The sequence below is a fragment of the Bufo gargarizans genome, chromosome 2, assembly GCF_014858855.1.
Source record: "Bufo gargarizans isolate SCDJY-AF-19 chromosome 2, ASM1485885v1, whole genome shotgun sequence".
NCBI lineage: Eukaryota > Metazoa > Chordata > Amphibia > Anura > Bufonidae > Bufo > Bufo gargarizans.
Window position 1 is genome coordinate 534,741,464 of NC_058081.1, and position 15,823 is coordinate 534,757,286.

General features: G+C 47.3%; 1 pseudogene; it reads left to right on the forward strand.

Annotated features, from left to right (window-relative positions):
- The first annotated feature begins 572 nt into the window (after window positions 1-572).
- The window catches only part of LOC122926122, a 119,407-nt pseudogene continuing 104,156 nt past the window's right edge, over window positions 573-15,823 (forward strand).

Below are 15,823 nucleotides of genomic sequence, written 5' to 3' on the forward strand. Positions count from 1 at the left end.
CCAGCCCCTTCCTCAGTGGCTGCGGGAATACATAAAGAGTCCATTTTCTGCGGGGTTAGCCCTTTGGGTTCACATGTTGAGGAGGCGGTTAGGGAAACGATCTGGGCTAATCAGTATGTAGACATATGGTCTCTTATGTCTGTGAATCAGCATACAGTGGACAGGGAGCGCCGAGCGTTTGATAAACCGTATGAGCATAGGCCGAAGGTTGCGAAAACTATTGGGAACTGGCTCCAGGCGTTTGCGGTTTTGGGATGTATCATTGGTCAGCGGCACCCGGAGCGATGTTCAGAGATGTTTGTTTACGTTGATACGGTATATAGTGCTTAAAAGTCTCATGGGGGCAGCACATGGCGGTATGATGAGGAATTTAGGAGGCGCCTTGCCCTTCAGCCTGGCGTGGGTTGGGGTGTTAAGGCAACTGATGTGTGGCTGCGGCTCATGTTGTCTCAGAGACAACATCCCTTTCAGAGCGCGGCCGCCGGTGCGGGCACTGCCCAGGTCCATGCATCAGTGGCCGTTAGACGCCCAGGAGTGTGCTGGTCGTTCAACGGGTTTATGCTGGTTCAAGCATGAATGCTCAGTGTGCGGAGGTTCCCAAGCTGGAAATAGGTCTTCGGGTTCGACAGCCAGACTTACCAAGTTGCCCGCCCAGGGTGAGGGTAAGGACCCCGGTGAGCGTGGACGCGATGTCCCCGTGGCTAGACAGGTACCCCGATAGTCAGTCGGCTTCTCAGATTCGCTCAGTTTTTTTTTCGGGTTTCTTTATTCCGTTTGTTCTTAGCCGGTCCCCTGTTTTTAGTGATAACCTGAGATCAGCCCGGGATCACCCTGAGGTGTTGAGGGATAAATTGGCTAAGGAGGTTAAGTTGGGTAGGATTGAGGGTCCGTTCTCGTCAATTCAGTTTCCTAATCTAAGGGTGTCCCCGTGGGGTGTGGTTCCGAAAAAGGAGGTTGGGAAGTTTTGTTTGATTCATCATTTATCTCATCCTAAGGGCTCCTCGGTGAATGATGCGATTCTTCAGGAAGAGGCATCAGTTTCGTATGTTTCCTTTGACAGGGCGGTTTCTTTAGTTAGGGATGCAGGTGAAGGGGCCCTTTTAGCTAAATCTGATATTGAATCAGCATTCAGGCTTTTTCCTGTCCATCCTGATTGTTTCCATTTGTTGGGAGGTTGTTGGGAGGGGCAATTTTATTATGACACTTGTTTACCGATGGGGTGCTCCATATCGTGTCACTATTTTGAGCTGTTTAGTTCCTTCTTGGAGTGGGTGGTGAGATTTGAGTCTGGTATGTCGTCTGTGATACATTATCTAGATGATTTCCTGTTTGTTTCCCCCAGTGTGTGGGGGGGGGGGGGTTGCAGGTACTTGTTGTCGTTATTTTTGACCCTTATGGGACAGTTTGGGGTTCCTATTTCGGCGGAGAAGATGGAGGGTCCGGTCACGTGCTTGTCCTTTTTGGGTATCGAAATTGATACGGTTGCTATGGTTTTTCGGTTGCCTGGGGACAAGTTAGGTAGGTTATTGGAGTTAGTTGACGGATTTCTGGCTGTTAAGAAGGTGGCGCTAAAGCAGCTTCAGTCTCTTTTGGGGTTGTTGTGTTTTGCATGTCGGGTGATGCCTATGGGCCGCGTTTTTTCCCGCCGGTTGTCGTTGGCCACAAGGGGGGTGTCCTCTCCGGGTCATCATATCAGGTTGACTAAGTCCCTTAAGGCGGACTTGTGCGTTTGGCGTTCCTTTTTAGCTAGTTATAATGGCCATACTTGTTATATTTCTAAGGAAATTGTGAGTTCGGAGTTGGCATTGTGGTCTGATGCGGCTGGGTCATGTGTCTTTGGTACCATATTGGGCTGTGAATGGTGTGCTGCTCCGTGGCCGGGGTCGTGGAGGGAGTCCGGCTTTTGCAAGAATTTGACGCTATTGGAATTGTTCCCTATTGTGGTGGCTGTAGAGATTTGGGGGGTGCAGTTAGCCAATAAGCATGTGTGTTTTTGGTCTGATAATCTGGGAGTGGTGCAGGTGATCAATCGTTTGTCTTCCTCTTCTCTTCCTCTGTTGGCGTTAGTTCGTCATCTGGTTTTGCGGTGCCTGGATCGTAACATTTACTTTCGGGCCCGTCATGTGCCGGGGGTAGATAATAAGGTTGCTGATGCTCTCTCCCGATTTCATTGGCAGGTGTTCCGGGAACTTCATCCGGAGGCGGACGAGTGTGGCAAGGAGTGTCCTCCGTTCCTGTGGCGCCTGGTGGACAGCTGATGTCGCTTATTAGCTCCTCGGTTTTGCCGGCTATGTGGCAATCTCATGGTAAGGCCTGGGCTGAGTAGTTGTCGATGGTGGGGTCTAGGGATGTGTCTTCTCGTGACGATATCCGGCTGGAGGTCACGGTGGAATGGTTGCTTCGTTTGCACAGTTCAGGTGTGTCTTCCTTTGTTGCCCTTCGGCGGCTGTCAGGTGTGGCTTTCTTTTTTAAGTTGTGTGGTTGGACGGACGTGACTAAACACTTTGCGATTCGTCAGGCCATGCGAGGCTGGCGCAAGGGGTATGTGGCGCGAGATTCGTGTTGCCCGTTGTCTTTTTCTTTGCTGTGTAGGCTGATTGTTGGTTGCGCTAGCGTTTGTAAATCTGCTTATGAGGGATCGCTTTTTCCTGCCAGTTTCAGCGTTGCTTTCTTTGCTGCATTGCGGGTTGGTGAATTAGTTGCTCCTTCGCTTAGGAAGTCGGGGGGTTTGTTGGTGCAGGATGTGGTTTTAGCCAATGGCTCCCTGCGCATTAGGGTCCAACGATCTAAGACGGATCAATATGGTCACGGGGTGTGGATCCCGCTCCTCCCTGTTCAGGGTTCTGCCTGCCCGGTGGTTTTGGTGGGGGAATTCATGGACAGGCGACGCGAGGGTTCTAATTTCTTTTCGCATGAGGATGGGACTCCGGTGACTAAATTTCAGTTTACGGCTGTTTTTAGTCGGTGTCTTTCGGAGATTGGGGTTGATCCGAAGGAATTTGGGACCCATTCGTTCCGCATTGGTGCGGCTACTGAGGCTGCTAGAGCGGGTTTGCCGGAGGCTGAGATTATGCGTATTGGTCGCTGGCGTTCTTCTTGTTTTGGGCGGTATGTCCGGCCGGAATTGCTGCTATAAAAAAAAAAAAAAAAAAACATGGTAATCATAATATGATGTGAATGAATGTATTTAAATTGTTGTCATGTCAATGGTTCGTTTTCTTCATGCAGGCCGTGGTTGTTGTCCTGGTGGTCCTTTTCTAACATTGTTATCTTTTCAGGTGCCGAGCGTCCAGCAGTATGGATTGTTGGGCACTCCTACGTATTTTGGGCTGCACAGCGGGCTGAAGGTTGGCCTGGCGGGCGCAATCTTGGATTCCGGAATGTGGACGTCATGTGGAGAGGTGTTCGGGGCCTACGATGGTCTCAATTACTCACGGAGGTGGTCGAGATTGGTATACGTTCGGTGGGTCCGGTGATTTTGGTGATCCATGCCGGTGGTAATGACCTCTGCCATTTACGGGTGGCGGAATTGTTGACGCTTATGCGTTCGGATGTGGAGCGTTTTCCGTCATTTTTTAGAGAAATTGTTCTAGTCTGGTCAGAGATTGTCCCAAGGGTGGTGTGGCACGGGGACCGGGATGGTGAGGCTTTAGAGAAAGGCAGGCGTACTGTGAACGCGCGGATCTCCCGGTTTGTGCGTTCTAAAGGGTCAGTGGTTGTTCGCCATAGGCAGCTAGAGGGTGACAATCGGGCGTTGATGAGGCCGGATGGTGTTCATCTTAATGATATCGGTCTAGATATATTCTTATCGGGCATCCAGGATCGAGCAGGCCATGTTTTTGCTGGGTGGTGGTTGGAGCCACGTGTAGGCACGAGTCTCCTCCGTGGCGGTATATATGATTCAGTATGGAATTTGGTTGTGGCACAAGGCAGACTTGCCCGCTGGGAGTCCAGCGGCTGGCATACTGCGCCATTTACAGTTATGGTGTTATCGTTAAATAAAGAAAGCTGTGGCCGATCATCACCCAGCATTAAAAGGAAAATAGTTGTCAGTCTCTTATTTAAGGTAATGGGTTGTGTAAAGGCCTGACCAGGTGGCCCATCCCCTAGTGGGGTTAGTCCCTATTTGCCAACAGTCTGGTGAGCACCCGACGGCCTATGGAGGGTGATAAGAGACTGGGGGCCTTCCTTATTCCCTCTGCCCTGAGTTCATAGGGGGTCATGGCCCTGTTTAGGGTTCAAGAGCAGTGAGGAGAAGTATTGTAAGGAGTTAACTGGGAAGCCTTCCCATGATTCATTGGGGGTAAGGGGCGGTGCTGGGAGGCTATATATTCTTGTGATTGCGCTTGCCACTTCCTCTTGACGGTGGATGCGCTGGTTTCCCACCCGCCCTCCCTGTGTGATTGCGATGGTTTTGACGGATTGGATCCATTTGTTTCTCAGGTGAGGTATTCTTTTGTGTTAAAAAATAAAAATAAAAAATGTAAAAAATAAAAAAAATAAAAAAAATAAAAAATAAAAAAAACATGAATGAGAGAAATATAAATGAAGCTATATACGATATGAGAACAAGTCACAGCTGGTGGTATATATGATTCAGTATGGAATTTGGTTGTGGCACAAGGCAGACTTGCCCGCTGGGAGTCCAGCGGCTGGCATACTGCGCCATTTACAGTTATGGTGTTATCGTTAAATAAAGAAAGGTGTGGCCGATCATCACCCAGCATTAAAAGGAAAATAGTTGTCAGTCTTTTATTTAAGGTAATGGGTTGCGTAAAGGCCTGACCGGGTGGCCCATCCCCTAGTGGGGTTAGTCCCTATTTGCCAACAGTCTGGTGTGGAACGGAAGCACAGAATGGAACCCTACAGAAGAACTATGTACTTCCGTTCCGCAAAAGGATAGAACATGTCCCATTTCTTTGTGGAACGGGCGGATTGCAGACACATTAAAAAGAATGGGTCCACGATCTGCTGTGGCTGGCCCACAGTCGGTGTTCGTGCATTGCGGCCCGCAATTTGCGTGCCGCAGAACGGCCATGGGGCGCAAACGTTTGTGTGCAGGAGGCCTTAGTAGGAGACAAGCTACTCATACAACCTCACCCCCTGAGAGGTAGGTTTAGACTGACCTACTTTAGCTAAGACTAAGACTCCTCCTTCTCTAGAGAGGGGAATATAATGGTAGATGGGTTCCATTCTATGTAGTACAGCTCTTCCAGTAATGCCGCCACCTTGTGGTAAATCAGGCATTAACACAAACAGTTACACTAGAATAAATATGCACATTATTCAGAGGTGGTACAAAATATATATTTAGGACATACATTAGCGTATTAGAGACAGTAGCAAGGTGCAAAAGAGTGGTAATGGCACTCTGGGTCATTACATATGCCTCCTGAATAAAATACTGTTACATACATACATGCCCCCTGAATATAATAGTGCTACACATCGCGGCACTTGAATATACAGTTGCAAGAAAAAGTATGTGAACCCTTTGGAATTATATGGATTTCTGCACAAATTGGTCATAAAATGTGATCTGATCTTCATCTAAGTCACAACAATAGACAATCACAGTCTGCTTAAACTAATAGCACACAAAGAATTAAATGTTACCATGTTTTTATTGAACACACCATGTAAACATTCACAGCACAGGTGGAAAAAGTATGTGAACCCTTGGATTTAATAACTGGTTGAAACCTCTATTGGCAGCAATAACTTCAACCAAACTTTTCTTTTATTTGCCAATCAGACATGCACAACGGTCAGGAGTAATTCTTGACCATTCCTCTTTGCAGAACTGCTTCAGTTCAGCAATATTCTTGGCATGTCTGGTGTGAATCGCTTTCTTGAGGTCATGCCACAGCATCTCAATCGGGTTGAGGTCAGGACTCTGACTGGGCCACTCCAGAAGGCGTATTTTCTTCTGTTTAAGCCATTCTGTTAATGATTTACTTCTATGCTTTGGGTCGTTGTCCTGTTGCAACACCCATCTTCTGTTGAGCTTCAGCTGGTGGACAGATGGCCTTAAGTTCTCCTACAAAATGTGTTGATTAGGCTTGGGAATTCATTTTTCCTTCGATGATAGCAATCCGTCCAGGCCCTGACACATCAAAGCAGCCCAAAACCATGATGCCTCCACCACCATACTTCACAGTTGGGATGAGGTTTTGATGTTGGTGTGCTGTGCCTCTTTTTCTCCACACATAGTGTTGTGTGTTTCTTCCAAAAAACTCAACTTTGGTTTCATCTGTCCACAGAATATTTTGCCAGTACTGCTGTGGAACATCCAGGTGCTCTTGTGCAAACTGTAAACGTGCAGCAATGTTTTTTTGGACAGCAGTGGCTTCCTCTGTGGTATCATCCCATGAAATACATTCTTGTTTAGTGTTTTACGTATCGTAGATTCGCTAACAGGGATGTTAGCATATGCCAGAGACTTTTGTAACTCTTTAGCTGACACGCTAGGATTCTTCTTCACCTCATTGAGCAGTCTGCGCTGTGCTCTTGCAGTCATCTTTACAGGACGGCCACTCCTAGGGAGAGTAGCAGCAGTGCTGAACTTTCTCTATTTATAGACAATTTGTCTTACCGTGGACTGATGAAGAGCAATGCTTTTGGAGATACTTTTATAACCCTTTCCAGCTTTATGCAAGTCAACAATTCTTAATCGTAGGTCTTCGGAGAGCTCTTTTGTGCGAGGCATCATTCACATCAGGCAATACTTTTTGTGAAAAGCAAACCCAGAACTGGTGTGTGTTTTTTATAGGGCAGGGCAGCTGTAACCAACACCTCCAATCTCATCTCATTGATTGGACTCCAGTTGGCTGACACCTCACTCCAATTAGCTCTTGGAGATGTCATTAGTCTAGGGGTTCAGATACTTTTTCGACCTGCACTGTGAATGTTTACATGGTGTGTTCAATAAAAACATGGTAACATTTAATTATTTGTGTGTTATTAGTTTAAGCAGACTGTGATTGTCTATTGGTGTGACTTAGATGAAGATCGGATCACATTTTATGACCAATTTGTGCAGAAATATATATCATTCCAAAGGGTTCACATACTTTTTCTTGCAACTGTAAAATTGCTACAAGCACCCTGCTTTCTTTAAATAATACTGCTGCACACACCATGCTCCATGAATATAATGGTGCCTGAATATGACATCACACATATTGCCAACTGTTAAAGGGGACATTAATTATTGATATTTATGCAAATCTCAATAATTCATATTCATAAATAGGTGTGAGTCATCTAGTGATGACTCCACCTATTTGTGCCTAAATTATAACTAACTCTGTTATACTCTCTAGCTAACTACCTCTGTTGCCTATACACTCCACTGAACTACACTACATGCGACTTACTACTATACTACGGCGGCGACTACTAAAAACACTATACGCTGTATAGGAATAATAAAGTATTTATTATACAATACAATAATACAAGTCTAATTATACGCTATCTCTATATATATTTATAGCTCAATGGTTATAAATATATATACATATAGACGCACACACCACAGTACAGTAATAACACTACAGTAAACACAATACAAACCTAACTACACTAGACAATACACAATTCCCAATTGCACCCCACACACTATCTATACAATACACTTACATACATTCATTAGCAGCAACCCACCCGTCTGGCTACTCACTGTCCCTACGGGGTAGAAAGGGTAAATGGTGGCACTGCAAGGGTTAATACTTGCAGGCCAGGGATGTAGCCATGAGTACAGGTTCAGGGAATACAGGGTCAATACAGCCCAGCAATGCAAGGGTTAAAGCGAGCTCTAAACCACACAATTACTGGAAGTAGAGATAATCACAGTGCAGGGGATGATGGACATAAAGGGGTAAACCCAGGGTTGGACACCAGGGGTTACCTGGGTCAGGGGTATTGGGGCTATTGCAGGGGACCAGGCTATAAAGGGTTAATACAGCCCAGCAAGGGTATGTGGGGGCTGCACACAGGGAATGCAGAAGTTAAGGATATGGGCAGAGACAGACAGGGCTGAGGTTAATGTTGCAGGAGGTCAGCAGCAGGGGTAAATACTGACTGCAGGATTTCAGCAGCTGGGGTTAGGGGATGGTTGGTGGACCAGGGGTTAATGCAGGGGTTATGCAGCAAGGGTTATCGGTGGTAAATGGGTTAAATTCAGGGGTTAGGGATAACCCAATGCAGGCTGGGGTGAATAGGGGTAAATCAGGGCAGGGGTATTAGGGGTCTGGAGGGAAAGGGTTACTCAGCCATCTCCAGGGGCATGTGGGGCTCTGCCTCTCTTCCTTCAGGGAGCTGTTCCCATGTGTCTCTGTTTGTAGTCCAGTTCCAAGAGACCTTGTGTTCCTGGCTTGGTGCTCATATATCAGCCTCAGAAACAGCTCACCTCCCCCCTCCTCAGGGATGTGACATCATAGTGTGACTGTGACGTATGCCTGCACTCAGGACTGCCAGTTGGCCCCCTGAGGCCCAGCCATGTCACAAACACAAGGTGGAGGAGAACATAGTAACTAGGCTGATAAGCTGGGGAAACTCAACAAAAAGCCTCAGATCTATTGATCCCTTAGCCTTTGAAGTCACCAGCCACCTGGAGACATATCCACCCCTGCAGGAACTGGCATGCAGGAGGGGGCTGGTTAGGAAAATTGGCCGCATTTAAAGGGACACTGACAGGCCCAATAACCATAATTAGCTGTACATATCCATGCACAGGTCTTCTAATGTGCATTAAAAACATATAAGTATCCCCCCTGTCCACATTATGAATACAGTAAACTCACGTTTTATAACCTGAACTAATCGCTGTTCTTTCTGCCCAAGGGGCGAGGTTTCACCTCCATTTGCGCCCAGCCAGCATCAGCCCAACCGCCGTTTTGAAGTGCCGCCCAGCTCATCAATATTCACTTAGCTGGGCGGCTTCTGCTGTCCCCGACCTTCCGAGATCCGGCGCATGCCCAATAGAAAGCTATGGGTATCGGACTCGCTTTCAGCTTCTGCGCATGCGCCCGACACCCATAGCTTTCTATTGGGTATGCGCCGGATCTCGGAAAGTCGGGGACAGCAGAAGCCGCCCAGCTAAGTGAATATTGATGAGCTGGGCGGCGCTACAAAACGGCGGTTGGGCTGATGCTGGCTGGGCGCAAGTGGAGCTGAAACCTCGCCCCTTGGGCAGAAAGAACAGCGATTAGTTCAGGTTATAAAACGTGAGTTTACTGTATTCATAATGTGGACAGGGGGGATACTTATATGTTTTTAATGCACATTAGAAGACCTGTGCATGGATATATACAGCTAATTATGGTTATTGGGCCTGTCAGTGTCCCTTTAATTGCGGCCAATTTTCCTAACCAGCCCCCTCCTACTTGCCAGTTCCTGCAGGGGTGGATATGTCTCCAGGTGGCTGGTGACTTCAAAGGCTAAGGGATCAATAGATCTGAGGCTTTTTGTTTCCCCAGCTTATCAGCCTAGTTACTATGTTCTCCTCCACCTTGTGTTTGTGACATGGCTGGGCCTCAGGGGGCCAACTGGCAGTCCTGAGTGCAGGCATACGTCACAGTCACACTATGATGTCACATCCCTGAGGAGGGGGGAGGTGAGCTGTTTCTGAGGCTGATATATGAGCACCAAGCCAGGAACACAATTATTTTTTTTTTTTCCGTTTATGGGACTTTTTTTGTGTTCCGTGTACGGAACCATTCATTTCAATGGTTCCTCCAAAAAAACGGAATGTACTCCGTATGCATTCCGTTTCCGTATTTCTGTTCCGTTGAAAGATAGAACATGTCCTATTATTGCCCGCAAATCAGGTTCAGTGGCTCCATTCATGTCAATGGGTCCGCAAAAAAAAGGAACACATACGGAAATGCATCCGTATGTCTTTCATATCCGTTACGTTTTTGCGGACCCATCTATTGAAAATTTTATGTCCAGCCCAATTTTGTCTATGTAATTACTGTATGCTGTATATGCCATACGGAAAAACGGAACAGAAAAATGGAACAGAAACGGAAACACAAAGGAAACAAAAAACTAAACAACGGATCCATGAAAAATAGACTGCAAAACACCGAAAAAGCCATGCGGTCGTGTGAAAGAGGCCTTACAGAGGAGGTATGAAGAACAGTCTGTTACAGAGGAGGTATGGGGCGCAGTCTGTGTTACAGAGGAGGTATGGGGAGCAGTTTGATTTACAGAGGAGGTATGGGGAGCAGTCTGTGTCACAGAGGAGGTATGGGGAGCAGTCTGTATTACAGAGGAGGTATGGGGAGCAGTTTGTGTTAAGAGGAGGTATGGGGAGCAGTCTGTGTTACAGAGGAGGTATGGGGAGCAGTCTGTGTTACAGAGGAGGTATGGGGAGCAGTCTGTATTACAGAGGAGGTATGGGGAGCAGTTTGTGTTAAGAGGAGGTATGGGGAGCAGTCTGTGTTACAGAGGAGGTATGGGGAGCAGTCTGTGTTACAGAGGAGGTATGGGGAGCAGTCTGTGTTACAGAGGAGGTATGGGGATCAGTCTGTGTTACAGAGGAGGTATGGGAAGCAGTCTGTGTCACAGGAGGTATGGGGAGCAGTCTGTGTTACATAGGAGGTATGGGGAGCAGTCTGTGTTACAGAGGAGGTATGGGGAGCAGTCTCTGTTACAGAGGAGGTATGGGGAGCAGTCTGTGTTACAGAGGAGGTATGGGAAGCAGTCTCTGTTACAGAGGAGGTATGGGAAGCAGTCTGTGTTACAGAGGAGGTATGGGGAGCAGTCTGTGTTACAGAGGAGGTATGGGGAGCAGTCTGTGTTACAGAGGAGGTATGGGGAGCAGTCTGTGTCACAGAGGAGGTATTAGGGGCAGTCTGTGTCACAGGAGGTATTTTGAGCAGTTTGTGTCACAGGGGAGGTATGGGGAGCAGTCTGTGTGAAAGAGGAAGTATGGGGAGTGGTTTGTGAGAAAGACAGGGGCATAGAGAGCAGTCTGTTAACACAGGGGAACATGGGAACCAGTCATTAAAGTGGTTGTCTCACCTCAGACACTGGGGGCATATCACTAGGATATGTCCCCAATGTCTAATAGGTGCAGATCCCAGAGGTGGGAACCTATCTTTAGAACAGAGCCTGCAATGTGAAGAAGGGCATACCACGCATGCGTGGCTGCCCTCCATTAATTCCTAAGGGAGAGCCGACAGCCCCATAGAAGTCAATGGGGTAGTGGGTGCGCTTGCCATTCATTTTTTAAATGAGACTGCAGAAAATAGTTGAGCGCACCACTCAGCTATTTTCGGTGCTCCCATACGAAATAATGTAGGGCGGCCTCGCATGCATGGTGCACCATCCTTGACTTTGCGGGCTCCGTTCTAAAGATAGGTGTGGGTCCCAGAGGTAGGATCGGCACCTATCAAACATTGGGGGCATATCCTAGCGATATGTCCCCAATGTCTGAGGTGAGACTACCCCTCATGCACACTGCCGTTATTTTGGTCCGCATCCGAGCTGTTTTGGCGGCTCGGATGCGCACCCATTCACTTCAATATAGCCGCAAAAGATGCGGACAGCACTCCGGGAGCAGGCCATATGTCCCGGAGCGGCATACATCGTGCTCACGGGAGCGCAGAGCATCATAGGTTAGTATGATACTGTGCACATCGGGCTGCCCGCAGGACTATTGTCCTGCACTCATATGAGCTTATGAGTGCGAAACAGTAGTCCCGCAGGCGGCCCAATGCGCACAGTATCATGGTAACCTATGATGCTGTGAGCTCCCGTGCGCACAATGTATGCCACTCCGGGACATATGGCTCGCTCACGGACAGTATGTCTCGGAGGGCATACGGTCATGCGCATGAGCCCTTATGGTAACACCCCTGGGGTTTAGGGCAGAGAAGAAATTTAAAGGGGTTGTCTCACTTCAGCAAATAGCATTATGTAGAGGAAGTTAATACAATCCACTTACTATTGTATTGTGATTGTCCATATTGCTTCCTTGCTGGCCTCTCTGGTGGCCGGGACATGGGAGTGCACACAGGCTAGTGCTTTTTTCTATAGTGTGCAATCATGGCCACTCCTGCTGGATTTCAGGGCAGTTGTAACCATGGAAACAAGCAGTGTATAATGTGATGGAAAAATTAATCCAGCCAGCAAAGGAGGCAATATGGACAATAACAATACATTAGTAAGGGGCTTGTATTAACTTTCTCTACATGATAAATGCGACTTGCCGAAGTGAGACAACCCCTTTAACCACCTCAGGACCGCCTAACGCACATGTGCATTCCGGAGGTGGCAGGCTGGCGCACAGTCACACATATATGCGTCATCTCGCGAGACGCGAGATTTCCTGTGAACGCGCGCACACAGGCGCGCGCGCTCACAGGAACGGAAGGTAAGCGAGTGGATCTCCAGCATACCAGCGGCGATCGTTCGCTGGCAGGCTGGAGATCCGAATTTTTTAACCCCTAACAGGTATATTAGACGCTGTTTTCATAACAGCGTCTAATATACCTCCTACCTGGTCCTCTGGTGGTCCCTTTTGTTAGGATCGACCACCAGAGGACTCAGGTAGGTCAGTACAGTCGCACCAAACACCACACTACACTACACTACACCCCCCCCCCCCGTCACTTATTAACCCCTTATAAACCCCTGATCACCCATGATCACCCCATATAAACTCCCTGATCACCCCCCTGTCATTGATCACCGCCCTGTCATTGATCACCCCCCTGTCAGGCTCCGTTCAGACGTCCGTATGATTTTTACGGATCCACGGATACATGGATCGGATCCGCAAAACGCATACGGACGTCTAAATGGAGCCTTACAGGGGGGTGATCAATGACAGGCGGGTGATCACCCATATACACTCCCTGATCACCCCCTGTCATTGATCACCCCTCTGTCATTGATCACCCCCCTGTAAGGCTCCATTCAGACGTCCGCATGATTTTTACGGATCCATGGATACATGGATCGGATCCGCAAAACACATGCGGACGTCTGAATGGAGCCTTACAGGGGGGTGATCACCCATATACACTCCCTGATCACCCCCTGTCATTGATCACCCCCCTGTAAGGCTCCATTCAGACGTCCGCATGATTTTTACGGATCCATGGATACATGGATCGGATCCGCAAAACACATGCGGACGTCTGAATGGAGCCTTACAGGGGGTGATCAATGACAGGCGGGTGATCACCCATATACACTCCCTGATCACCCCCCTGTCATTGATCACCCCCCTGTAAGGCTCCATTCAGACGTCCGCATGTTTTTTTGTGGATCTGATCCATGTATCCATGGATCCGTAAAAAATCATGCGGATGTCTGAATGGAGCCTTACAGGGGGGGTGATCAGTGACAGGGGGGTGATCACCCTGATCACCCCCTGTCATTGATAACCCCCCTGTAAGGCTCCATTCAGACGTCCGCATGTTTTTTGTGGATCCGATCCATGTATCCATGGATCCGTAAAAAATCATGCGGATGTCTGAATGGAGCCTTACAGGGGGGGTGATCAGTGACAGGGGGGTGATCACCCTGATCACCCTGATCACCCCCTGTCATTGATAACCCCCCTGTAAGGCTCCATTCAGACGTCCGCATGTGTTTTGCGGATCCGATCCATGGATCCGTAAAAATTATACGGACGTCTGAATGGAGCCTTACCAGGGGGGTGATCAATGACAGGGGGGTGATCCGGGAGTCTATATGGGTGATTACCCCCCTGTCATTGATCACCCCCCTGTCATTGATCACCCCCCCTGTCATTGATCACCCCCCCTGTCATTGATCACCCCCCCCCCTGTAAGGCTCCATTCAGACATTATTTTTGGCACAAGTTAGCGGAAATTTTTTTTTGTTTTTTGTTTTTTCTTACTAAGTCTCATATTCTACTAACTTGTGTCAAAAAATAAAATCTCACATGGACGCACCATACCCCTCACGGAATCCAAATGCGTAAACATTTTTAGACATTTATATTCCAGACTTCTTCTCACGCTTTAGGGCCCCTAAAAAGCCAGGGCAGTATAAATACCCCATATGTGACCCCATTTCGGAAAGAAGACACCCCAAGGTATTCGCTGAGGGGCATATTGAGTCCATAAAAGATTGAAATTTTTGTCCTAAGTTAGCGAAAATTGAGACTTTGTGAGAAAAAAACCAAAAAAATCAATTTCCGCTAACTTATGCAAAAAATAAAAAATTTCTAGGAACTCGCCAGGCCCCTCATTGAATACCTTGGGGTGTCTTCTTTCCAAAGTGGGGTCACATGTGGGGTATTTATACTGCCCTGGCTTTTTAGGGGCCCGAAAGTGTGAGAAGAAGTCTGGGATCCAAATGTCTAAAAATGCCCTCCTAAAAGGAATTTGGGCCCCTTTGCGCATCTAGGCTGCAAAAAAGTGTCACACATCTGGTATCGCCGTACTCAGGAGAAGTTGGGGAATGTGTTTTGGGGTGTCATTTTACATATACCCATGCTGGGTGAGAGAAATATCTTGGTCAAATGCCAACTTTGTATAAAAAAATAGGAAAAGTTGTCTTTTGCCAAGATATTTCTCTCACCCAGCATGGTTATATGTAAAATGGCACCTCAAAACACATTCCCCAACTTCTCCTGAGTACGGCGATACCAGATGTGTGACACTTTTTTGCAGCCAAGGTGGGCAAAGGGGCTCACATTCCAAAGAGCACCTTTCGGATTTCACAGGCCATTTTTTACAGATTTTGATTGCAAGGTACTTCTCACACATTTGGGCCCCTAAATTGCCAGGGCAGTATAACTACCCCACAAGTGACCCCATTTTGGAAAGAAGACACCCCAAGGTATTCCGTGAGGGGCACGGCGAGTTCCTAGAATTTTTTATTTTTTGTCACAAGTTAGCGGAAAATGATGATTTTTCTTTTTTTTTCTTTTTTCCTTACAAAGACTCATATTCCACTAACTTGCGACAATAAAAAAAAAATTCTAGGAACTCGCCATGCCCCTCACAGAATACCTTGGGGTGTCTTCTTTCCAAAATGGGGTCACTTGTGGCGTAGTTATACTGCCCTGGCAATTTAGGGGCCCAAATGTGTGAGAAGAACTTTGCAATCAAAATGTGTAAAAAATGACCGGTGAAATCCGAAAGGTGCACTTTGGAATATGTGCCCCTTTGCCCACCTTGGCAGCAAAAAAGTGTCACACATCTGGTATCGCCGTACTCAGGAGAAGTTGGGGAATGTGTTTTTTTACATATACCCATGCTGGGTGAAAAAAAATATCTTGGCAAAAGACAACTTTTACAATTTTTTTATACAAAGTTGGCATTTGACCAAGATATTTATCTCACCCAGCATGGGTATATGTAAAATGACACCCCAAAACACATTCCCCAACTTCTCCTGAGTACGGCGATACCAGATGTGTTACACTTTTTTGCTGCCAAGGTGGGCAAAGGGGCACATATTCCAAAGTGCACCTTTCAGATTTTGCAGGCCATTTCTTACAGATTTTGATTGCAAAGTTCTTCTCACACATTTGGGCCCCTAAATTGCCAGGGCAGTATAACTACGCCACAAGTGACCCCATTTTGGAAAGAAGACACCCCAAGGTATTCCGTGAGGGGCATGGCGAGTTCCTAGAATTTTTTATTTTTTGTCGCAAGTTAGTGGAATATGAGACTTTGTAAGGAAAAAAGAGAAAAAAAAAAAAATCATCATTTTCCGCTAACTTGTGACAAAAAATAAAAAATTCTAGGAACTCGCCATGCCCCTCACGGAATACCTTGGGGTGTCTTCTTTCCAAAATGGGGTCACTTGTGGCGTAGTTATACTG